This window comes from Microcebus murinus, chromosome 13, assembly GCF_040939455.1.
Source record: "Microcebus murinus isolate Inina chromosome 13, M.murinus_Inina_mat1.0, whole genome shotgun sequence".
In the NCBI taxonomy this organism is placed as follows: domain Eukaryota; kingdom Metazoa; phylum Chordata; class Mammalia; order Primates; family Cheirogaleidae; genus Microcebus; species Microcebus murinus.
Window position 1 is genome coordinate 63,991,568 of NC_134116.1, and position 26,560 is coordinate 64,018,127.

General features: G+C 37.7%; 2 protein-coding genes across 9 annotated transcripts in view; one reads left to right on the plus strand and one right to left on the minus strand.

Moving 5' to 3' along the window:
• The window catches only part of SETDB2 (SET domain bifurcated histone lysine methyltransferase 2), an 86,750-nt gene extending 84,358 nt beyond the window's left edge, over positions 1 to 2,392 (minus strand). For 2 of the 3 annotated variants that reach the window (XM_076009449.1, XM_076009448.1), the window contains exon 1: positions 1,736 to 2,036. The gene's annotated coding sequence lies outside the window, so the exon portion shown is untranslated. Of the gene's footprint in view, positions 1 to 1,735 lie in introns of all 3 variants that reach the window. The other variant, XM_020290390.2, reaches the window with a different exon arrangement.
• An 88-nt stretch (positions 2,393 to 2,480) lies between these two features.
• Positions 2,481 to 26,560, plus strand: part of CAB39L (calcium binding protein 39 like) — a 111,462-nt gene continuing 87,382 nt past the window's right edge. For 5 of the 6 annotated variants that reach the window (XM_076009451.1, XM_076009453.1, XM_076009455.1 and 2 more), the window contains exons 1-3: positions 2,481 to 2,540; positions 16,204 to 16,351; positions 17,051 to 17,126. The gene's annotated coding sequence lies outside the window, so the exon portion shown is untranslated. Of the gene's footprint in view, positions 2,541 to 2,568; positions 2,601 to 16,203; positions 16,352 to 17,050; positions 17,127 to 26,560 lie in introns of those variants that run through there. The other variant, XM_076009452.1, reaches the window with a different exon arrangement.

Consider the following 26,560-nt stretch of genomic DNA (forward strand, 5'->3'; position numbering starts at 1 on the left):
ATTATTAGAGGTATTTTGGAGGCAAATTTAGGATGACCTAGTAAAACTAAAAAATGTCCATAACTTAAAAATCAAGCAATTCCACTTTTAGGTATATATTCTTGAGAAATAGCACATGTGCAAAGAAAATACAGTTTTCCTTGCAGCATTGTTTGTAAGGTGCAAAACTGGAAACAATCTAATGTCCATCAAGAGAAGGGCAAAATGTTCTCTCTATATATAAAACACGCATCAAACAAAATAGGATTTAATATAAAAACCAATAAAAGAGACAAAGAAATATATTACATTAACAGAACAGCCATATAATGGAATACTATGCAGCAGGTAAAAGAAATGGTCCATAAATATTATAATGAGCTATAAATAACATGCATACACTGCAAAAACACTGTCAGGAAATAAAGCTATAGAATGATATAGTGCACTATTTCCATTAAAAAATTACAAATGTTGGCTGGAGCTGTGGCTCACGCCTGTAATCCTAGCACTCTGGGAGGCCGAGGTGAGAGGACTGCTTGAACTCAGGAGTTTGAAACCAGCCTGAGCAAGAGCCAAACCCTATTTTCACCTGCCATCTCTATCTACCCCCCACCCCCCAAAATTACACATGCATATATGCACATATACAGAATATATAAAAGTGTTAAAAAGTATAAAAAGGGACTTGAAGGCTTTGTACCAAAGTCTTCAGTGGGGTTGGGGGTGAAGGAGGAAGAGTGAGGAGACATCCAGGGATTCTGGATTGTGTTCTTTATCTGTAAGGTTCTAATTTTGTAAAAAGAGAATGTAAAAATGTAGTTAATTTTAAAAATTTAGTATATGTAGGTTTTCAAAAATATTTTGAACTGTCCATTTTAAAGTCTTCTATAGCATATTGTCAAACTGCCTTCCAGAAATGTTCTACCAACTTATACTTCCTACCTAAGCACTCACAGTAATAGTTTTATGTAAAAAAAGCTCTCACCAGTGTTGTTCACATCTTCTGAAAATTTGAAATAAGTGAACTTACAAAAGATAACATATTTAAGAAAACTTGCAAAATGCACTAAACCATGAAGGAGAAAATTTAAATCACACTCTCATCATCCAGAGACAGCCAGTGTTAATATTTCAGAGTAACTTGAGATTTTAAAATGTGTTCATTTTCCCCTTTTTTCATTTTGGCAAATTGTCAGTCTGCTTCACTTCAGTATATGGTTTCCTTTTGTTTTTAAAAATAGGCTCTTAAGATACCATGACTACTTCTTCTCGGTTCCTTATGTTTTAATTATGACAGTAATGACGTTTACTGAATATAAACCACGTGTCAGTCACGCTTTTGAATACTTCACGTGTACCTATTTAAGCCGCATAACAATCATGTAGGATAAACTAGCATGCCAGTTTTTCTGCTGAGGAAGGTAAGAGGCGTATCATACTTTAGGTGGCAAACGCTAAGTAAGGAACCCGGCAGCCTGGTTTCAGAGCCCATGTTTTGATTACTACATTCTATCGCCTCAAAGTTACCCATTCTCCTTGGTTTTATGCATTAATATTTACAGAACTCATTGCAGGTTTCCCAATGCCAAATAACACAATTACATAGCTTTCCTCACTTTATTTAATTACTTATTGGGTAATTACTTATTGGATTGTGGTTGATTAGAGTCAGGAAGTCTTAGTTTCTAATGTCAACTCCGTGATCTTGGATAAATGATTTCACTTGCTGTATTTAGGGCTTGTGTAATCTTACCTGTGAAATGGGTCAGTGATTAAACCTCGAAGTTCTGCTTCTGGATTTTATACTGCTATCCATTTCCTGCAGCCCCCTTTACAGGCTCGGGTTCCCAGCGGCTTAGCAATCAACTTTCATTAAGGTGTGCACCAAGAGACAGAGATGGAAATGGGGGTTGAGAACTCAGTGTGCCCGCGGTCCCTTCTCCAGCCTGGGACTGCACGTGGGTGCAAGAAGGAAGGATGCAAGCGCGAGGGCTCCGCAGCGTTTTCAGGTCCTCTGACAGCCTGGCCAAAGGAACTGTCTGGGGGCCACTGAAGGGCGTGCCTTGGCTCCACAGCGTTTCCCACACCGAACCTGAAGGCTGCACTCCGCCCGCTCCGTCGGCGAAGCTGGATTCCTCCGCCGCTTGGACTCTTCTCCGACTGCACGCCGCCAAGACTGTACGGTCCCAGGTGCCCTCTGGCCAGGAAGTACTTCGTTTCCTAGCCCTCTTCTCTGCAGCAACTGTCTCTCCTCGCCTCAGCCGGGGAGGAGGTAGTGCGCCACCTCTAATGTTCAGACCCACCTAACGCGATTACTAAATGGGAGGAATCGGACACCAAAGGTACTGGCCAGGAGCCCACTGGCCACCTCCCCCACCCAGTCACACCTTAAAGGCTCTACTCGCGTACCGTCTGAACCGCAGCGGCGCCCTAGCGCGCCGCCTTCTGATTGGCTGCCAGTGCTCTCGGCTTATCTCGCGCTCGCTGGTTGGGCCAATGGAGTTACCCGCAGTGGAGAGACCGGCAGCGCTGGAGTGGTGGCGCAGCTGTTTCCTCCGGTAGGTGTGGGGCTGCCATCTTGTGTGTGGCTGTGACTGGGCTTCTTGGGGGTTGGAAATGTACGTAGCGGCTCGTCGTTGTAGAGGGGTTCAGGGGGAAGTGTGGGGGAGAGGAGGGACATAAGGGAAGAGGCTTGACGCCTTCTTACTTGCCTGAAAAGATGGGTTTTCTCGGCCTGAGTCTCATCTTTGGCTAGGGAGAGCGAGGAATGATGGGGGTGGTAGGGACTCCAGGCTATGGTTTGTTGGTCATTTGGGGATTAGGCGAGTGCTTTGATGCCTTAACATTGGTCCCTTGGATCTGGGGAGATCTTTGAGCAGTCTATGTCGGAAAGATTCTGACCTTCCGCCCCCTTTGTACTGACAAAGGAGGCTAGCTTATGGACTGCCTGGTTTAGAAAGGAACAAAGCTGGTTTGGGAAGGGGAGTGCCTCACCGCTTTCCTCAGGTTCAAAAGATATCTCGTCTTCTGTCGTTTGCGAGACGGCGGCTGCCAAATTGTTTGCTTTTCTCAAGAATTACCCTTTAAAGCCAAGTGGGCGTCAAGTTCTGCGCTTTGGCCGTGGTGATCATTAGCGTGCGGCCAAGCATTGCTGCAGCGGTGTTTTTTTTTTTTTTTTTTTTAAAGCTAGACGGTGGTCTCTGCAGAAACGGGAAATGAAGGAAGCATTTTTGTCAAATCTGGGTTTCTCTGATTTCAATGTGTTGAAGATTTACAAATGGTATCTGTGTCTACCGTGACACATGGTTGGTTACTTCGTCACGGAGCAGGAGGAGGTTTTTGTCGGGAAAGCACCTTAACTTACGAACTCTTTTGGAGGTGGGAGGAAAGAGGATTAAACCTCGTTGTCTTCTTTTTAAATCTAAGTGGAAAGTACCCATCGTTTCTCATTTGAGGGGAAAAATTTATCGGATCTGAAAACCAAGCCCACGAAAGGCTAATAATATTCTGTGATTAGCTTTAGCACTTTTGACACGCATGAGAAGCCAGCAAATATACATATCTTATTGCTTGGAGTTTAGTTTTCAGTTATTCAGGGTCAGTTGATGACCTAGTCCAGTCAGCAGTACATGATGTAGACATTTTGTGACAGAAATACAAAAACCAAAACAAAACAAAAAACCAACAACAAAACAAAATAATTGACAAACTTAAAATTACTTTTGTTTTTTAATTTACTTTTTAATCCAAGGGCCTTATGAAACCTAAGTTGCAAAAGTTCAAATATCGATAATTTAGTGTTGAGTTGATGGCTAAAGTATGTGTTAATACAAGCCGTCTTATCAGGATCAGGTGAGAGATCTATGGGTAAGAAACAGTGACATGATAGGAGCTCAGTAAATGTTTGCTAAAACATTTGTATCTGTTGACCTACGAAAGTGCCTGGCATATATTAGACAATGTAATTGTTGAATGAATGAATAAAATAATGCAGTAATTGGGAGGTATGGAGGATACATGTTTTTAGCCTAACTGAAAAATAATTTTTTAACCTATTTTCTGGAAAACTTGACTTTCAATTTGGATTAATTTTATTTCTTGCTTCCAGTTTGTGCATGCAAATAATATTAAGGATAGATTCATAATCATTTTTTGTTAGAAATCTGTTATGAGATCTTACTATAGAAAAATTTAGGTAATTAAGATGAGCCCACAAGCAGTAATGCTCTATTTGCCATTGTTTTCTTGAAAGCATATAAAATTCCAATAGATGAATACCAAACTTAACCTCAGTGCCTTAAATCTCTTCTGCTGAAGAAAATTTATTGTTTTTCTAGTTTCTTTGTTTAAACATTACTTAAAGTCAAAGTACTGCACTTTTTTTTTTTCTTTTTTGGAGACAGGGTCTTACTTTGTCACCCTGGTTAGAGTGCAGTGGTGTCATCCTCACAACAAACTCACACTCCTGGGCTCAAACTGTCCATCCTCCTTCCTGGCTCAGCCTCGTGAGTAGCTGGGATGGCAGGCACGTGCCACCGCTCTTGCTCAGGCTGGTCTCAAACTCCTGCGCTCAAGCAGTCTTGCCTCAGCTTCCAGAGTGCTAGAAGTACAGGTGTGAGCCACTGTGCCTGGCCTAAGATACTTTAAATTTACTATATTGCACAAATATGTTCTGTACTTTGAAATAGATAAGCAATTTAAAAATAGGTAAGTATCTTCAGATCTTTCTTTGAAGAATACAGTCCTCTACATTTCATAATATATAATCTGAAGATCTTCAGGAATTTTTTAAAATGTCATTTTGCATGAACTATGTTAAATGACTAAAACTGATTTTCAGTAGATTGGTATGTTAAAGATTATTTTCCAATGAAATCTCATGGTATATACAAGTTTAAATTTGTCCTATTTTCTGCCAGGCAAGGTGGCTCACGCCTGTAATGCTAGCACTCTGGGTGGCCGAGGTGGGAGAATAGCTCAAGGTCAGGAGTTCGAAACCAGCCTGAGCAAGAGCAAGACCCCATCTCTACTAAAAATAGAAATTAATTGGCCAACTAAAAATATATGGAAAAAATTAGCCGGGCATGGTGGCACATGCCTGTAATCCCAGCTACTTGGGAGGCTGAAGCAGAAGGATTGCTTGAGCCCAGGAATTTGAGGTTGCTGTGAGCTAGGCTGATGCCATGGCACTGTAGCTAGGGCAACAGAGTGAGATTCTGTCTCAAAAAAAAAAAAATTTTGTCCCATTTTGAAGTGATATACTCTGTTCAATTGTAAAAGAAAAAATTTGCTAACATCTTTTAAATGAATGTAGTGTTTTGTGACATAACATAGATTAAAATTTGTTTATATAACAGCATAAAAATCAATAATAACTACTTTCAGGATCTGTTTGGAATTCTTGCATTTGCTACTTTAAAAATCTAAATGATAATTGAAGGCTGGGCGTGTGGCTCACGCCTGTAATCCTAGCTCTCTGGGAGGCCGAGGCAGGTGGATTGCTCAAGGTCAGGAGTTCAAAACCAGCCTGAGCAAGAGTGAGACCCCATCTCTACTATAAAATAGAAAGAAATTAATTGGGCAACTAATATATATATAGAAAAAATTAGCCAGGCATGGTGGCGCATGCCTGTAGTCCCAGCTACTCGGGAGGCTGAGGCAGGAGGATCGGATCGCTTGAGCCCAGGAGTTTAAGGTTGCTGTGAGCTAGGCTGATGCCATGGCATTCACTCTAGCCTGGGCAACAAAGTGAGACTAGACTCTGTCTGAAAATAAATAAATAAATAAATAAATGATAAATGAAGATTTTACTTCTCTCTAAAAACCACATTTAGAATGGTAGGTGTTTTTAGTAACTGAAAAACCAAATTGCATATAATAATCATTTCCTCTTTTTTTTTTTTTGAGACAGAGTCTCGCTCTCTTGCCTAGGCTAGAGTGCTGTGGCATCAGCCTAGCTCACAGCAACCTCAAACTCCAGGGCTCAAGCAATCCTCTTGCCTCAGCCTCCCAGGTAGCTGGGACTACAGGCATACACCACCATGCCCGGCTAATTTTTTCTATTTTTAGTAGAGATGGAATCTCGCTCTTGCACAGGCTGGTCTTGAACTCCTCCCGCACAGCCTCCCAGGGTGCTAGGATTACAAGCATGAGCCACCACGCCTGGCCTAATCATTTCCTCTTTTTAAAATTATTTTTGAAGTAGTAAAAATACCTTCCTGACCTTTGAAATAAAATGTCTTTTTGGGGCAATATTTCGAAATGAATGACTTTGCAGAAATGTTTCTATATTCTTAATTAATTTTGTGCATTTCACTATCACCTTTCTGGTTTTAAACCAATATGGTTCATTATGGGGATAAATTAAATAATGTGACTAAAAATAAAAATTGATTTAAAACTGTATAAAGATCAAAATGATCACTGTAGTTTGTGGTGTTGAGCTAATCAATGATAACTAGTTGAACGCCTGAATCATGAGGATTTCCATTAACTGACAATGTGTGTTAGATAAATATGTACAACACACAGATTGTTTCATTTAAAGAAGAAAATGTGAAGCATTATATATTTTGCTTTTTTTTTTTTTTTTTTTTGAGTCAGAGTCTCACTTTATTGCGTGGGCTAGAGTGCCGTGGCATCAACCTAGCTCACAGCAACCTCAAACTCCTAGGCTCAAGCGATTCTACTGCCTCAGCCTCCTGAGTAGCTGGGACTACAGGCACGTGCCACCATGCCCACCTAATTTTTTATATACATTTTTAGTTGGCCAATTAATTTGTTTCTATTTTTAGTAGAGATGGGGTCTGGGTCTTGCTCTTGATCAGGTTGGTTTGCTCTTGCTCAGACTGGTTTCCAACTCCTGACCTTGAGCAATCTGCCCTCCTCAGCCTCCTGTAGTGCTAGGATTATATTTTGCTTTTATTAGAAGACAGAAGGATCCTTTTCTAGGTAAACCTGTGATTTTTCCCTTTGTTCCTGCTCCTTAAACTATCATTTTAATGCAAATGACCCTAAATCTATATCAAATTCTACTCTCCTGAGCACTTAACACATTTCTCACAGCCTTTGGGACTGTTAGATCTACTCAGTTTGTTTATAACTCTTTTTTTCTTTTATGTTTCTTAGGGGAGTAATGGTATAGGTATCTTGTATGTGGCTCAGATTTAAAACTTCAAATACTCATATCTCTCTTTTCTCCAACTGGATATTCTATAGCTTTAGTCTCCAAAATGGCTTTCTTCCTCATCTTTCTATGCTTACAGCCCTGCCCTAATTTAGCCACTCTTATTCTTTTTTAAAAAAACATTTTATATGCCATTATATTATTGACAAAACCCAACACTTCTTAGTTTGGAATTTCTATTAGTTAAGAGATAGATTGGGCTACTGTGATCGAGAAATTAAATATAATTGTAGCCTTAAAAAAATGAAATTTCTTTCTTTCCAGTGGAAAAGCATGAGCTAGCTGATCAGGTAGCTTTGCTACACACAGTTGTCCGGGCCGATCTCCTAGCCTATTGCTCTGCCATCTTATGATGTAGCTTCATCTTGTGGACCAGGATGGCTGCTTCACTTCTAGTTGTTACATACCACATGCTTAAATGGAAGAGTAAAATGCACTGTAGTAGAGGATACAGTATTTGGAAGTGGTAGTAGGAGTAGGAATTCATTCCTTACTGTAATCTTTTGAAGTCCTTTTTACATTGTCACAAAAAAAAAAAAACCTTTAAGAAACAATTTTATCACTACTGTTATGATTTCATGAAGTTTTGATGGGGAAAGGGAATATGATTGGTAATCTTAATATTTCAGAATAAGCTAAGAGAAATGAAGGAAAAGATGAAGACTTTGAAAGAATCACATAAATCAGAAATAAAAAGAACTCAGAAATGAGCTGGCTAGACCATAGAAGGATGTGAAATGAGAGTTGACAGAGCTCAGGAAATAACAGAAACAAGGAGACATTTAAAAATGATTAAATTAGGAAGCAAGAGTAAATATACCTCACAGAAAGCAGAAATAAAGGATAGAAAGGAAAAAAGTGAAGGAAATCAAAGAGATTTTTAAAAAAGAGTCAAGAGGTGACAAGACAGGCAGAGAGCCAAAATGTTTATAAATGGAGTTCCCCAAAGGTAAACCAAAGCATAATGGTGATGGTTGTATAACATCGTGAGTATACTTAATGCCACTGGATTGTATACTTAAAAAGGTTTAAAGTGATAAATTTTATGCTGTTTATTATACCACAATTAAAAATTTTAAACCAACACATTGAACCAGAAAAACTTAGAACTGTAATTCAAGAACACTTAACATTAAAAAAGATTTAAATCTGTGTATGTTGAAAGGCACACTATAAATCCGGAGAAATCAACCTACAACAGTTACTTAACACTGAAATGTGGTCTTGTAAAATTGTTGGATTTTAAGAATAAAACCTTTTTTGCATCCATGGACAAAAAGACCAAGTCACTTGAAAAGAAAATCAGATTGGATTAGACTTTTGGGCTGCAACATTTTATGCTAGATAATAATAAAGTAATATTTTTAAAAGTATTAAATATATAGTTTATGTATAACCAAACTATCCTTCAAGAATTTAGGGCATTGAAAAATGTTTATAAAAATGAAATAATTCAAGGAATATTGTTCTCATGAATCCTTCCTGAAGAATATACTAGAGAACAAATTTCAGACAATCACGAAATGATTGGAAAATCTTCAGCATAAGGTCAGGTGCAGAGCATTGAATATACTTTGTGTGTTGCACCAAGATTAAAAGATGGGGATAATGGTGATAGAGTAGTATGTAAGTGGTGTATAGTCTAACATTGTATAGATAATATAACCCATAAAAAGTAGGAAACGGGGAGAGTGAATGAGAAGTAGAATATGGTGGTTTGCTGCTTAGGGATTAGCTAGGAGGAAAATGATAGCACTTGAAGGTGACTGATGGAAGCTCAAGCATACTCAGATGTATAAGATAAAACACTAATAATACTGTGATCTGTAGGCCAGAAATTAAAACTTTCTCTCTGATGGTTTGATAATTGAGTCTTCTGAAATAAACTGACAAAAGACAGATGAACAGGGGAAAGACATACAAATTTATTAACGTGCAAGTGCATGGGAGTCACACAAAACATGAAACTCAGAACACCCAAATGGTTGAAGGTTAAATACCATCTTCCTAGGGAAGAAGGAAGTGAGAGATGCAGGCAATTTTAGAGCAAGAGTAAATGATTTTTAGGCTAGATGAATGGACTTGTGAAAAGTTCATAGGGGCTCTGCGGGAGGTGGTGACAAGTGATGGGGAAGGTGAGGGTGGAACTGCACTGTGAACAGTTAAAGTCTCAAGTAATAGCGCTCAAAAGAATATCTGAAAAGTCTGTCCAAGTGAGCGCCATGATGACATCAAGTTTCTTCTGGTAATTAATCTTCCCTGCTTAATGAGTTTCAGATAGAATTGAAGGCAGTTGTGTTTCTTTTTGGAAAATCTTCTCTTAGATAAGAGAACTTCAGAGAAATACTACTCCTGCCTTTGGGGAGGAGTAACAAGTGAAGGTCAGAGAGACCTTGATTCTAAGGCAGCTTCCAAGGCCTTCGATTTCTTTTAATTCAAAGTGCTTCACATGCCAAAGTGCCATACTTTGGAATATCTTCTTCTGAACCCCAACAGATCAAAGCTAGATGGTATGAGAGAAGGGAGGGAAGAGAAAGTTACTACCTAATTTTGTTATTGCTTATAGCAGGGAACTAATAGTATCTTAAAAGGGGTGGGGGAATGAAAAGTGCTATATAAAAATAATACTACAGAGTTAACCACAATGACAAAATAAAAAAAATTTCCTAACTACTAAAAGAAATATACCACTCAAGGAGCAAAGAAAACAGACCACATAGTGGTACATTCTATATATTATTAGCATTCGTGTACACACACATACACAATGCATAGAACACAGAAAATTATCACAACACCAAAAACAACAGGTTGTGATACTGTAATATAATAAGAAATGTATATTTGGTCTTTGTCCCTGGTTCCAGTCATAGAGCTCCTAAAGCTCTTGGAATTTCCTAGATGATAGGGGTGAGAGGATTGTCTTTTGTTATTCATAATAACTCCTCTCAAACTTACCTGAGTATGCTAATGAGGTAACTAGGAGGATGGGATCTGATTAGCAAAAGAGCCCACCATGTGATTAGAGCATTGGAACTTTGAGCCCCATCCTCTCACCCCCAAGGTGGGGAGAGAGTCTGGAGATTGAATTCAATTACAAATGGCCAGTGACTTAATCAATCATGCCTACATGATGGAACCTCCATAAAAACCCTAACTGATGGATTTCAGAGAGCTTCTGAGTGGTGAACACACTGACTTGCTGGGAGGGTGGCATGCGAGAGGGCATAGGAGCTCTTTGTATCTCTTCTGTTTACCCATTCCTGAGTTGTATCCTTTATAATAAACCAGTAAGTGAAACACTTTCCTGAGCTTTTTGAGCTGTTCTAACAAATCAGTGCACCTAAGGAGGGGGTTATGGGAACCTCTGATTTATAGCCAATTGTCAGAAGTACAGGTCACACACAACCTAGGGCTTGCAACTGGTGTCTGAAGTGGAAGACAGTCATGTGAGATTGAGCCTTTAACTTGCGGGGCAGGGGTCTTCAAACTACAGCCTGTGGGCCACATGTGGCCCACTGAGGACATTTATCTGGCTCACCGGGTGTTTTTGCCGCCACTGCCTATCCTGCTTAGCAGCCAACTGGCCCCGGGCCCACAGTGCGCATGTGTGGAATGTGCACCACACTCTCTTCGGTCTGAGGGGCAGTGAACTGGCCCCCTGTTTAAAAAGTTTGAGGACCCCTGTTGTGGGGTGTGCACTAACTCTAGTTAGTGTCATAATTGAATTGTAGGACACTCAGTTGATGTCCAGAGGAGGATTGCTTGATGTACGGGGAAAATTCACCTATTTGGTATCAGGTGTGTGTGAGTATACAGAGAAAAGAGTTTGTTTTCTCTTTATAGGTGTATCAATAAAAATGAGCTTAACTTAATGGAAAAATGATTTTCAGATTGCTGTATACAAAAGGTACAGCTGTAAAAAGTATGAATAATAAAGGAAATTAAGGATAAACTAAGAATAATTAAAGACTGTTTTTACTAACAATAAAGCCAAGGACAAAGATAATACTGGGTAAATGCTAATTTTAAAAAGGCAGGGTTCATCATCTTGGTATCATACAACATAGAATTGAGGCCAGAAAGCATTAAGATGAGCTGGGAAGCCAGGCACGGTGGCATATGCCTATAAACCCAACTACTTAGGAGGCTGGGGCGGGAGTACCCATTAAGCACAGGAGTTCAAGTCCAGGGAAAAGAGTAAAAGCTTTAAGGTGAAGGACATTTTATAAGCTAAAGGCTACAATTCACAATAAACTACAAAAGGTGTAAGGACAAATAGAAAGGAATTATTGATAGGGGCTTTAACACACCTCTCAAAATAAGTGGACAAAAAAAGTCATATAATCAGTAGGTTAGATCTTACAGATAGATTTACATTAAACTCTGAGTTCACTAATAGGGAATATCTCTTTTTAAGGGCACATGGAACATTTATAAATATCTTTTATCTATTGGACCACAAAGAAAACCTCAGTTTAAAAAAGTCAAAAAAAAAAAAAAAAAAGTCAAATAAAATTTTGACCACAGGCAATAAAACTAGAAAATTATTATTATCATTATTTTTTGAGACAGAGTCTCACTCTGTTGCCCGGGATATAGTGCCGTGGCGTCAGCCTAGCTCACAGCAACCTCTAACTCCTAGACTTAAGCAATTCTTCTGCCTCAGCCTCCCAAGTAACTGGGACTATAGGCATGCGCCACCATGCCTGGCTAATTTTTTCTATATATTTTTAGTTGGCCAATTAATTTCTATTTTTAGTAGAGATGGGGTCTCGCTTTTGCTTAGGCTGGTCTCGAACTCCTGACCTCGAGCGATCCTCCTGCCTCGGCCTCCCAGAGTGCTAGGATTATAGGCGTGAGCCACCACACCTGGCCATAGAAAATTATTTTTAAAAATGGCTGACTCCAAGTTTTGGTAGGATGATAGCAACTATCTGGTGCACATCTCTCCATATTGTTGCTGCCCAACCAGGTTTGTTTGCCTGCTGCCTAAGAGGAAGCCAATATGCTGAGACAGTAGAGTTTACAGCAGAGAAAGAGTTTATTCTGCATAGCGCTAAGTGGGGAGATGGGAGAAATCAAATCCGCCTCCCCGAGAATTTGGGAGACAGGGTTTTTAAAAGACAGTTCAGTGTAAGCAATTGAATCTGCTAATTGGCTGGATTCAGGGTGGAACTGTACGGTTGCAGAAATTGTCTTCTTTGCTGACCGGGTTCTTGGGTGGGGGTCATAAGACCAGTTGAGTAAGTTCCTCCGTGTGGGTCGCTGGTGTGGGTAGGTCAGCTGTTACGCTGGAATTTGGGACCTAGAGATATCTCAGAAACTACCCGTAGGTTTCAAAAAGGTGATATTATCTATGGAGAAAGCTACGAATCTTTATGACCACCAGCTATGTGGCAGTTATAGAGAAGTAAACAGAGGGACAGTAGCTAACTATTATCATTATTTTTAGCTAGGCCCTTAACATAGTTATTGCCTTGTACCCCTTTTTATTAATTTGTAGGGGCGGTTTCAGTATGTCCTCCCAAAAAAGCATTCAAATCTATAAGAAGAGCAAATTAAACCACTACCATGCAAAAGTGGCAAGTGGAGGCTTTATAGAAAAGAGGAGAGGGAAGCAGGGACTAGGGGCAGCAGAACACAGGTAAAATAATTCCCATAAAGGGACTGCCCACCCTCAACAGGGAAATATGGGGAAGAGATGTGAGATCTATTAGACAAAGAGTAGGGACTTCAAAGAAAGTGGGACCAAAGAAGAAGTATCAGGAAAGTACTGCTTCTGGGAAAAGAGGGTGACTTGGGAGGGGCACCATGTACCTGGAGGCTTGATGGTATAGAGAAAGCATAGTAGTAGAAATTAAGGATCTTGAAGAAACAGAATAGTAGAACTTCCTTTCTTCCACCCAAATAGGAGTCATTGATTAAAGAAAAAAAAAAGAAAACACTTTCTTAGGTACTATTGAAGTAAGAAATTCAGTAAGTCATCCAAATCCCTCACTCTTGTCTATATACGGCTATTATCCAGTTTAGGAAAAATGAAACACTTCACTCTGAACAGAAGATGGCAGACAACACCCATATAAAGTTGCTTTAGCTAGAAAACAAAATGAGGGTCAAAACAGTTTAGCTGATGAAAAATCTCCCCAAAACATTCAACTATAGAGCTAAAGAAAACTACAGCACAATTCCCTGATCTGAATTAAGCATCCTTAAACTAGCATTTGTATAGATAACAAGCCTCAAATTCAAAATTCATAACCCTAAAACAAAAGGACAAAAATAGGAAGTTTTGAAAAGTGAATTTACTAAACTCAGGAAATAAAATGAAAAAAAATCTTTTAAAATAAATCTAAATTCTAAGGTACCTAAGGGAGAAAAGATTTGACTAAATATAAGAAGCACTGAAAAAGGCATGAATACAGCCAAGAGAATGAAAATGAAGAAATGTAAAAAAATAGAAAGTGATTAATATAAAAGGTATGTAAAATTAAAGTTCCTAAGAAGAAAAGACAATAACAGAGCTAATATTTAAACTTCAATCCAGCCGGGTGCGGTGGCTCACACCTGTAATCCTAGCACTCTGGGAGGCCGAGGAGGGAGGATTGCTTGAGGTCAGGAGTTCGAAACCAGCCTGAGCAAGAGGGAGACCCTGTCTCTACTATAAATAGAAATTAATTGGCCAACTAATATATATATATATATAGAAAAAATTAACCGGGCATGGTGGCACATGCTTGTAGTCCCAGCTACTTAGGGGGCTGAGGCAGTAGGATTGCTTAAGCCCAGGAGTTTGAGATTGCTGTGAGTTAAGCTGACTCCACAACACTCACTCTGGCCTGGGCAACAAAGCAAGACTCTGTCTAAAAAAAAAAAAAAAAAAAAAAAAAGATAAAAAAATAAACTTCAATCCATGAAAACATTCTGGAAATAAGAGAGGACTCAAATCTGCATATTGAAAAGGCTCATTGTGTACTGGGAAAATTGACCCAGAAAGGTCAGCTCCAAGTCACATCCTAAAAAACTATTAGACTTTTAAGATAATGAAGAAAAATTCCTCTGGGCTTCCAGGCAGAAACAAGAGGTTAGCAACATAGAAAGCAAAACAGCCATGAACAACACATTTAAAGTCTATGAAAGTGAAAACCAAGATTTTATAATTATGATTCACTTTCAGAAAAAAATAAAAACCATGATAAATCTCACTATATTAAACGAAAAAATATTTAAGTGGCGAAAAATGCCATGAGCAAAGTCAAATTACAAATGACAAAGTAGGGAAAAATATTTGGACATGTATCACAAAGAGCTAGTCTTCATGAAAACAACTTCCTAAAAATCCAGGCAAACAAGACCATCAACCAAATAGAAAAATGGGCCAAAGATATGAAAAGAGAGTTCACAGAAAAAGAAATGCACGTGACAGACGGATAAAAGGTGTTCCAACTTCAGTCATACAAAAAGAAATACAAATTAAAGCTATACTAAAGCATTTCTTGCCCAAATCCCAAAGTTGTACAATATACTCTGTAGACTTGCGGGGGGAAACAGGTACTTTCATACATTACTACAGGGATACAAAAGGACAAACTGCACAGAAGGAAATTTGACAAATCCTGCTGAATTACATATGCATTAGTCCTTAGACATAGGCATTTAACTTTTAAGAATCTGTCCTAAAGACTACTGAAATAAAATATAAACTGGCATTGTATAAGGTTAGTCACATTAGCATTACTTGTATTAGCAAAAGATCAGAAACAACCAAAATGCCCATTGACAGGAGACTGATTGGATAAACTAAGATGCATCCAAACAATGGAACAATTGCCAGGTAGATGATGCCCTTTCCAAGTCGCCTTTTTTCTCAGAGGTCATAAAAGAGAATGTAGAAAGTCTCTATGTATCAATACAGAATGATCTGCAGAATATATTGTAAAGTCGAAAAAAACCTAAGGCAGGGAAGGGAATAGTAAGTATATATAGTAATAGGCAGAAAGAAGAAATTGGGGAAAGGTGCCAAGAATAGAAGAGAGATTTCTTTAAATATAACTTGTTAATAATAGTTTTGACCTTAGAATTATGTATATTTATATACTCAAAAATAAAATTAAGGCCGGGCGAGGTGGCTCACGCCTGTAATCCTAGCTCTCTGGGAGGCCGAGGCGGGTGGATTGCTCGAGGTCAGGAGTTCAAAACCAGCCTGAGCAAGAGCGAGACCCCGTCTCTACTATAAATAGAAAGAAATTAATTGGCCAACTAATATATATAGAAAAAAATTAGCCGGGCATGGTGGCGCATGCCTATAGTCCCAGCTACTTGGGAGGCTGAGGCAGGATTGCTTGAGCCAGGAGTTTGAGGTTGCTGTGAGCTAGGCTGATGCCATGGCACTCACTCTAGCCTAGGCAACAAAGCGAGACTCTGTCTCAAAAAAATAAAAAATAAATTAAAAAAAAAAATTAAAAAGGTGGAATGAAAAGAAAAATATGAAAAGGAACTGAAACAAGTTTATATAACTGTATAGCACTTTGCTGACATAACCACACAAAAGGAACAATTTCTAGTGACTTTAGAATGTAGATTTTGAAATGTACCTTCTTAGGGATATATATTCAGTAGTATCATTGTTGGTGTACTACTTTTTTGAAAGTATTTTATGTGTAAGGTATAATAAGTGTTGTAAAATGTTGATAACTGTTGTATAAAACCTCAAAATTTTATCAAGGCCATGACTTAGGAAAATTTAGTCTGGAAAGTCCTTTGATAGATTGAATAGAGAGAAAATGAATTACTCAGAAGGAGAACCAACATAATAGAATACATGTACTATGGCAGGCACTGTGCTGACACTATCTGTATGCTTTATCATTTGGTTCTTAGAGCTACATATTGAAATCTGTAATATTATTTTCCTGATAGTTTCAAAGAGGTTAAAAATTTGCTTCAGATTAGCCAGTTGCTAAGTAGAAGACTGCAATTTAAACCCAGATCTATGTGACTCCAAAGCCTGTGCTTTTTCTACTACATTATTGCAGGTGTACATCAAATATTAAGAAGAAAGAACACCAGGAGATAAATGTTCTATTGACACTTGTAGTTGCAGCTCAGAACATAAAGATGCAGACCCCAAATCAGTGGTTTATGTGTTCTTCATGCAAGAGCAGTGTATTAAAGGAGACAAGGGTAAGTTTTCTGTTATTTCTGATGGGAAAACATAAGAACATACACACATTCTTATGTTAATGTTGGGGATAAATTTTATAAAAGTTGTCATTGATGACTGAAATTAGTAAAAGGTGTGAACTAAAAGTGGTGCAACAGAAAAAAACAAAAACCTAGCAGGCATGGGTTTTCATGATGCTGTTAAAAGCACAAAAACCTTTCAAATCTTCCCCTTGTGACTCTTCAAAACTCTTCTATATTTGTGCTATGAAACAATAGATGAAAGAGCTAACGTTTTACTGAACATCTAATAGGAAGAAAGCATCCTTAAATCAAGAAAAGCTTTGCACAGCCTTTATGTAAACACTGGTCTTAAAGATAATAGTTTAAATAATTTGTGTTTTTTCCTCTTGGAGGTGGAGGCAGTTGGAGATTTCAGAGGTGCTGGAGCCCCCTTTATCCAGGCTAACCTTTTATTATACTTCTGCTGGTTTCCTTTGATGATAAATATATATTTCATTCAGTTCAATACTACTTTTTGAAAGGTCTGTCAGTCACTTGAAGTAATTGAGGTATAGGGATTTACCTGTTTTAATTTGATTTCTCTGTATTTGATTATGATGGAAATTTAATTTGTGGTTCTATATATGATAACAGAAAATATTTTGGATGTGCTGTAAAGATTTTTCAGTTTAATTTTGAAGCTTTTCTTTTTGTCAGGAGCTGTGTTGATCAGTGACTTTGGTGAAGGCTAAGAACATTGAAACAAATTTTCAAATGATACACAACTTCTAAGGTAAGCTAATGTGAAGATTCAATCAATATTGTAAGTGCTCTTGACACACTTGTAGACTATGCTTAACACACTAAAATAAAATTTATCAGGAATAAATATCACAATTTAAATTTTACAAAGCAGTTGCAGAAATAATAAATAGACTTCCATTTGTAGCGATATGATAGGCAACAGATCTTGAATCCCTTAGTTCACCAAAGATGTAAAATACTAGATTCAGTATCATAAAAAATCCTTTAAAATGAATGGATAAATCCATAAGGAAATAAGGGGAACTTTCTAAGGCTGTAAACAAAACAGGGAAATCCTGTGAGGTGAGCAGGTGCTAAACTCACTGAATACTTTGGGAGCATCCATGGATTTCGTTGGCATGGAAGTTTTGTGCATAAAAGGGATAGAAACTAGAGAAAAAATCCTTGGGTCCCACAAAAGGGTAGGAGGCCTGATCAGGAGATCATATTGCAAAGGCATTCAGCTCTAGGTAGAGTTAAAATCTACCCTAATAATTCCTGGTTACCAGCTGATATTCACCTGAATTTGGGGCCTTAATTTACATTATTTTCATGGTTCCTAAAACTCCACAAATGGAGGATTTTAATTTAAAATGGACCTCAGTCTGTTATACTCTTAGGTACCTTGTAGAAACAATCACAAATCGTCAATAAAATAATGCACTTTGAAGGTAGTTATCAAATAATTATAATTAAAATTCTAGCAAATAAGCTCATTCATGTTTTTAAAAATCACAAATCATAGGGGAAAAATTGGAGCACTGTGAACAAGATTCAGTAGAAACAACAGATGACTGAAATAATCTACAGGGATTTAAGTTATTAGAAATATTCAATACATTTTAATAAATACAAGGAATTCTAAAATTATATATAAGAGTAAGAGACTATAGCTGTGCTTGATGACACAAACCTGTAGTTCCAGCTACTTGGGAAGCTGAGGCAGAAGGATTGCCTGAGCCCAGGAGTTTGAGGCAGCAGTGAGCCATGACTGCACCACTGCACTCCAGAGTGAGACCCTGTCTCATAAAAATTTTTTTTTTATTCTTAGTTCACTAGACAGTGATAATAAAGGCTGTGGAGAGAGGTCCATGGAGAGCAGGTGATTATAGAAGAAGCATGAAGGAATTTCATGGGAGTTTTATCTTCTATAGCCTATTGTATCTTTTTTCTTTAAAAAGAGGTTTGATAAACTATCTTTAGCGTTTAAATTCTAAAAATTATATCTAAGAAGGAACTTAGAGCATTACGAGGAAAAGATAGAACTTCTTTTTATCAGGTATGGAAAGAAACATACCTCTTTAAGAACAATTAAAATTTAATAAAGAAATTAAATACTCTAAATGACCAGGAATTTAATGCTTTATTTTTTATTTTTGCCTTAATATACCAGCACTCGATTTTGCATTTAAAATATATTGCAAACTTCTATTATGCTTTTTTTTTGTTACATGACATTGGTGTGTGTTTCATAACATAAATACCAATAAATATTGCTGAAAGTAATATTGAGTGTATTTTAAAACTATGTGTATTTGACAATCGTAATTGATGGTTTATTTAGTATTATCACTTGCTCATATATATAAAAAGTTACAAGACACATTTTAAGATATTATTTTTATCCCTATATTTATCAGTAGGACAAATAATTTGGGGAGGAAAAATGATTTTTTCCAATGAAATGTCTAAGGCTCTTTTCCCCTCTTTTTAATTGAACCAAGAATGCTATTTTATAAAAATACATGTTGAGCATCCCTAATCTGAAAATATGAAATCCAGAATGCTCCAAAATCCAAAACTTTTTGAGGGCACATATTACGCTCAAATGAAATGCTCATTAGAGCATTTCAGATTTCAGATATTCAAATTAGGGGTGCTCAACTGGTATTCTGCACATATTTTAAAATCTGAAAAAATCTGAAATCCAAAACACTTCTAGTCCCAGGTTTTGGATAAGGGACAGACAACCTATGCTATTTACATTTAGTTCATTAACCAAGAAAGATAAGAAATTTTAAAGAATAAAAGAAAATATGTCTATCTTGTTTCAGGCCCCAGGAAAAATGTAAATATATCCAAAATATGAAGAATTGTGAGGATGTCATTTTATAAGAGGGTACAGTTAACAATGTTCAGAATCAGATATGAACATAGAATTTAATGAATAACAATGAAAATAAAAACTCTAAACAAAGGGCTTATTTTTATTTGTGGAAGGCATGGAATTTCCTTTTATAATCAGAGAAATAGTTACTAAAAATATCTTTTAAAGCAACATTTTATGCCAGAATTCTTGATATTTCTTCATTGTGGGAGTTGACCAAAAATGAATTAAAACTATTCATAAACCCATTTGTTCAGGAAGTTTCTTTTATAGTACACATATCTTTGCAAAATCTCTTCTAGTGAGGAGAGATTTTTAAATATAAAAAATCAAAATTATGGTAATTTTGAAATTATAACCAAATGTTATTTCAAATATAATGCTATGCAAAACCAGATAGCAGATATTAGTAGAAATGCCATTGGGTTTGAATCCTGGCGATACCACTTACAAGTTGTGGCCTCTGAGTTAGGCTATTTGTCTTCTCTGAAGCTTAATTTCCTTATCAGAGACTTCTCTAATATTTGCTTCATATTTCTTTTTTTTTTTTTTTTGAGACAGAGTCTCGCTTTGTTGCCCAGGCTAGAGTGAGTGCCGTGGCGTCAGCCTAGCTCACAGCAACCTCAAACTCCTGGGCTCAAGCAATCCTGCTGCCTCAGCCTCCTGAGTAGCTGGGACTACAGGCATGCACCACCATGCCTGACTAATTTTTTCTATATATATATTAGTTGCCCAATTAATTTCTTTCTATTTTATAGTAGAGATGGGGTCTCGCTCTTGGCTGGTTTCAAACTCCTGACCTTGAGCAATCCGCCTGCCTCGGCCTCCCAGAGTGCTAGGATTACAGGCGTGAGCCACTGTGCCCGGCTGCTTCATATTTCTTATTTGTAAATTGGGCTATTGTAATAATATTTGATTCATGGTTCTTATCTGTAACGTGGGGCTACTCTAATATTTCCTTTATGTTCATTTCAAGGCTGTTGTAAAGAATAAATATATGAACAGTCTTTATATATTATAAAATGCTCTGTGATAGTGATGAATATTAATTTTGCATTTTTTGTTTATATTTGGATCAACTTAAAAACTTGGCTGACATCTTTGAGGTAAATCATTTAATTTTTAGAATTTAGGAATATATATTCAAAACGTGTATAAGAATAACATGTATATTCAAAATGTGTATAACAATAAATGTAATAGACTAGAAATCATTACAAAGTCTACTATCCAGATTATCCATGTACAAAAATATATGCATATATAGCAAAATACATATGTATATACACACACATACAGAGATGAGTGTAAAAGTTCACTTGTGCATTGTCAAGGGAATAATTTCCAAGTAGGAATATAATAAGTCAATCAAGATATAGAAAAATACATAGCTATGTTAGCAAAATTATTTGGTAAACTATGAGCCACAGACATAAAGCCTTCAATATTTACTATTTGGACTTTTACAGAAAAGGTTTGCCAACTCTTGAGCTACAAAGGCAAGTTAACTGAGTTATGCAATTTTTGATCAGGTAGAGATAACCATTATAGACAATCCTGTTCAAAAAAGGGGCAAAATGGGAAGTACATAGGACCAGGTCACTGAAATCCAGCCAGGCAAATGTTGGACAGACGTTCCTTGATTAAGACTCAGTTCTACTTCCAACAGGAAATGATTCTCTGTGGCTCTGGGTCCATCCTCTAGGTTCAGCCCTCTGAGTCACTCTTCTGTTTTCAGAAATAGCACATGCTTTCAGCCAGGTAGTTTTCTCTGCCTGCTTCCTGCTTATATGGTAGAAGTGGGAGGGTCCAGAGGCCCCTTTTCCTTTTGTACTCTCTGTCCCCTTTAATCCAAGCTGGTGGTGATCCTTAAGATACAATTCTCTTAAAGTTGTGTGGGTCCCCTAGGAATCAGGCTGGAGTTCTTTTCATTAAACAAAAGCCACATGCACAAATCTTTCAGACACACCCATCTCTACCTTGAGACTTTTCCAAAATGGCTGCAGAATAAGGATCATATCTTTAAGTTTCTTAGAAGCCTTACTGTTTCTTTGAAGGGATATGTCACACCATTAGTCTTTAAAGGCCCTTTTATCTGACTGAAAAGTACTATGAGGCAGAAACTTAGATCTCTAAAGTATTAAAGAATTTTACAACCACATCCTCAGCTTTGTCCTTAGAACATTTTCCTGGCAATGCCTTGGATCTGATCTTTGCTCATGAAGGAAAACAGAATATTTCACCCCAAAATATGCTTCTTTGACAAATATATTTTTTTTGATGCTGGGGAGCTCTCAGTCTTTCCTGTTTGCCTAAAATCAGGATAGAGAATTACAAGGACAAATCATCTCTCTAACCGCTCCCAATTCCCCCCACTTCCATCTTTCCTGCCTAAAAATAGGTTATAAATTCTCCTTTATGACCTTCTTCAGCTTAGAGATGGTGCCAGGAATTTGAGTAGAATTTATTCTGTTAATTTCCCCATAAATTTCCCTTCCCACATTCTCCTGCCTTTGGAAGCCTTAAACTGCTTTCCTTTGTCCTGTCACTTCTCTAAAATGTATTGCTCTTTATTGAAGATTTTTGATTCTAAAAATGCATGCTAAATTAATATACTTGATGGTTTTCCTGTAGTTCATCTGGTTTTTGTTGCAGGAGTCTGTCCCAGCTACAAACTGATGAAAGTTGAGGAAAATTATTTCTCCCCTTGACTCGGAAGAAGCCATTTCTTAACTTTAGCATTATTTCCTGTCTGGAGAGGCTAAAAATGGTCACAATCATCAAGTCCCAGCTCCTTCATGTTTATTAGTTCTTTTTCTGGCATACTTGCTCCTTTCACATTTTACTATAAGCAGCAAGAATAAACCAAGTAGCCTCTTCAACTCCCTGATTGGAAATCTCTTTGGCTACATCACCCAGTTCATTATGCACATTTCCTAGTTTCTGCATAACTACAGTTAACAGTATTGCTTTATTTTTTTGTTCTGTTTCACCTTTTAGACTGTGAGCTTTTTAGCAGTTAAGACTTATTTACATTTGTGTTCTCAATATGTGGGATTGTATCCAGCACATAGTTCTTATTTAATAAATTTTAAATAAATGCACCAATAAGGTTTTTCTGTGTGTAGGGTGGAAGGAGTTGCTTATTTGTTTTTATTTCCTGGTTCTAATGAATTTATAATTTTACAATAACTTAGGGTTCTGACTTCCATTTCTCTCTTTCTTAATTCTGAATTAGGAGTAAGAATCAGTGTTCTGAAGCAGCAAGCAGCTGTTCTGTTTGCTTCACCTAAGTAGACTTCCAACAGCTAACCTTTATTATTGTATTTTGTGATCAGCATAATCATCATCATCTCTCTCTCCTTTTTTTTACTTACATTAGTCTTTTATTGCTGGATTTCTCAACTTGTGCTAATACGGCCCAGTGGAGAGAGAAACCTGTTCTAATAACATATTATCAAACCTGGCTTATAAAGGTGTTTCTGTGTCATACACTTCCATTCACTGAAGCAAACAGCTTATTAGAATTATCTCTTTATGGTAGTGATTCTCAGAGTGTAGTCCCTAGGTCAGTAGCATCATCACCTGGGGACTTCTTAGCTATGTCAGTTTTCACCTGCCTGGATCTATTTAATCAGAAACTCGGGGGGGGGGGCAGGGTCCAATAATCAGTTTCACCCATCCTTCAGGTGATCCTGATGATGCTAATGAATATCATTGGTCTATGGACTAGTCCTTTTAAAATTAAAAGGTGAAAAGGCATTTTTAGAATCAATATGACTAGAAAAGTATACTAATTTATATTTTTTATTTATAAAACAAGATGCCATTCTGTTTGCATTTATGAAAGGTATTCTGTGATTAATAGTTATTAAAATAGTATAATCATTTCTCCTTCTAGAGCACATTTTATAAGTCTTCAGAGTTACAGCAAAGTGTGTTTTATAAAGATAATGGAATCCACTATAATAACTGGACTAATTCCATAGAGATTTTTCCATTCAATAAATTACCTGAATATGTTTTATTATAAATGCTATGTGTTGTTTGCCATGAATGGCTTTGTTTGAATCTGAAAATTAAATGTCATCTGAAGTACTTTGATTATTAACAAGCCTTATAACCACATAGAAGGAGATATTTTGAGACTTACTTTCCTTGACATTTTAAACCAAGTTATTTATAACTCAAGGTTTTCTGTCCCATCACTCAGCCTCCTCCTTTCTTTGTCCTTTCTTTCAGTGTTCTTTTTAGATCGTATTTTTCTTCTTGGCTCCAGGGCACCAGCTTACAAGTTGTACTTTTAAAGATTTCTAATGGTAATAATATAATTTTCCAGCATAAAATTTTTGTGTGGTTCTGATTTCAATAATTTGTAGAAAAGTAAAAGTTTATAAAAACTTGGAAAATTGGAGCATGAGAAACCTTATAAAACAAGAATGTGCGTCAGTTCTCAGCAGGGTGGGAGTTGTTCTTTTATGAAGAGGTATCTTGTGTTCTTAACTGATTCAGTTGAGAACTTTTCATGAAAGTACCAGCTGTGGTGAAAACAACATTGATCCAGCAAAGAAGGGCAGGGAAATATGAGAATTATTAATATTGCCATCCGCCCATGATTATAGCACTGAGCCCATTGTGTTGGTTATGACGCTAGTTATGTATTATATCTCAGGACTCTAAGACCAATTTCTTAACCTCATACTTTGTTATTCCTTAAATTGGGAAGTTAGTGGAAAACCATAGCAAGTACAGTATTTCATTAGTGTTGTTATATATTGTTTGGATATAAGTGGAATTGTAACTGCTAAACTTAGGATTTGGTGTATTTGAGTTATAACCTTTAGCTTTTTTTTCTTACTATATCACATGGGTTTGTTGTTGTTGTTTGTTTATTTATTTTTCTTTTGAGACAGAGTCTTGCTCTTTTGCTCAGGCTAGAGTGCCGTGGTGTCAGTCTAGCTTACAGCATCCTCAAACTCCTGGGCTTAAGTGATCCTCCTGCCTCAGCCTCCCAAGTAGCTGGGACTACGCCTAGCTAATTTTTTCTATTTTTAGTTGTCCCGCTAATTTCTTTTATCTTTAGTAGAGACACACATTCTAATATTCTATCTTTGTTCTCTTTAGATGATGTTGAGTCCCGCTTTTCTGAGAACATTGAAACAAACAGTGCTTCCTAACATCATTCTGCTTTACCTGGGCAGTCTCTGTATTCACTTTCTTTTTCCTTCTCATTTTATTTATTTATTTTTTTTTGAGACAGAGTCTCACTCTGTTGCCTGGGCTAGAGTGCCATGGCATCAGCCTAGCTCACAGCAACCTCAAACTCCTGGGCTCAAGCAATCCTCCTGCCTCAGCCTCCCGAGTAGCTGGGACTACAGGCATGTGCCACCATGCCCAGCTAATTTTTTCTATATATTTTAGTTGGCCAGTTAATTTCTTTCTATTTTTAGTAGAGATGGGGTCTCGTTCTTGCTCAGGCTGGTTTTGAACTGCTGACCTTGAGCAATCCTCCCACCTTGGCCTCCCAGAGTGCTAGGATTACAGGCATGAGCCACCACGCCTGGCCTTTCCTTCTCATTTTAGAAAAATATTTGTCATTCTTCTTGAAGGTTAACTTTTCTAATAATGTTCTTGAACCTTTCCATTGTGGGCTAAAGAATCATGGTCCATTAATTATCTCTTCTCATCTTGTATCTTCCTCCTGTTTGTTCCACTCAATCCACTGAGAGCTTGAAGTTTAAAAAAAAAAAAAGGAGAGCTGCACAACTTCTTTCATTAAGCCTTTCAAGCCATCCTTTCATTTCATATCCAATACTTGGAAACGGTCATTTTGTCTCATTTCTCCATTCCCTCATCTATAACCTCTTATAGTCCTAAATTTGCTCTGACCTATTTGTTATGTCAGGTACTACTGAGACTCCAACCTATCATACAATGTTCCAGGCATGGCATGGCAGATGAGCTATGCTAGCTGGATCAAAACTAATATTATCACTTTCCCAGAAGTGCTGGCTTGCTTGATGCTTTGCCATAGTGTAGTATGCTCTGGTGGTCCTAGCCTGGCTTGGTCCCTATGACTACCAGCTTATGTCTTTAGGAATTTTAGGGACTGTGAATTCTTAAAGTTCCCCTTCCTTGCCCTGAGTGGTTCTTTGAAGGCCCCTTTTTCTCTGATATCATTGCTTTGCAAGTATTAAAAGGGGGACTTAAAAATTAGACTAGAGGGGCCGGGTGCGGTGGCTCACGCCTGTAATCTTAGCACTCTGGGAGGCCGAGGCGGGCGGATTGCTTGAGGTCAGGAGTTCTAAACCAGCCTGACAAGAGCGAGACCCCGTCTCTACTATAAATAGAAAGAAATTAATTGGCCAACTAATATATATAGAAAAAATTAGCCAGGCACGGTGGCGCATGCCTGTATTCCCAGCTACTCGGGAGGCTGAAGGCAGAAGGAGTGCTTGAGCCCAGGAGTTTGAGGTTGCTGTGAGCTAGGCTGACGCCACGGCACTCACTCTAGCCTGGGCAACAAAGCGAGACTCTGTCTCAAAAAAAAAAAAAAAAATTAGACTACAGGGTTGGCAGGGTGCTTGTCACTGCTCTGTACCAGTCAGTGTCATTGAGTGCTTCTTGTTCTTGAAAGGTCTCTTTTTTTGGTCATAGCGATGGTATACTTTGCTATTTCTCCTTTCCCTGTCTAACCACAGTGTCTTTAGTCACCATTTTTTCTACTATTACCTATAGGGGTTCCCTAAAGTTTTGTCCTTGGCTCTCTTGTTGATCTCTCTCATACTCCACTAGCTCAATGGGTGACCTGCGATACATTGCTCCAGCTCTGTTTCTTTCCAAGTTTTAGTTCTATATGTTCACCTGTCTGTAGGCATCGATATCCAGAAGTTTTGCGGCACCTTAGACTTGTTACGTATCAAGCAGCTGGTTATTTTGTAAAATTTGCCTTTTTTCCTGTGGTCCTTATTTGCTTTAAAGATATTACCCATCTACTCTTTCCCACAGGCATGGAAACGCATTGTCATCTAACTTTTCTCTAAATTGCCATCCACATGTATTCAGTTATCACACCTATTCTCTCTGATACTCACGTAGTCTTCTCATTCCCACTGCCCAGTTACCTACGCTGCCATCCTGGACAGCTGCAATTGCCTGTAATTTAATCATCTCTTTCTCTTCCCTTTTGATTCTTCTTAATGCAATGCCCAATTCATATCCATTAAAGAAAATTCTGATCACCTCATGGCTCCCTTTTGCCCACAAATTAATTAACTCACTATTCTAATAGTAAGGTTCTTCATACTCTGACCCCG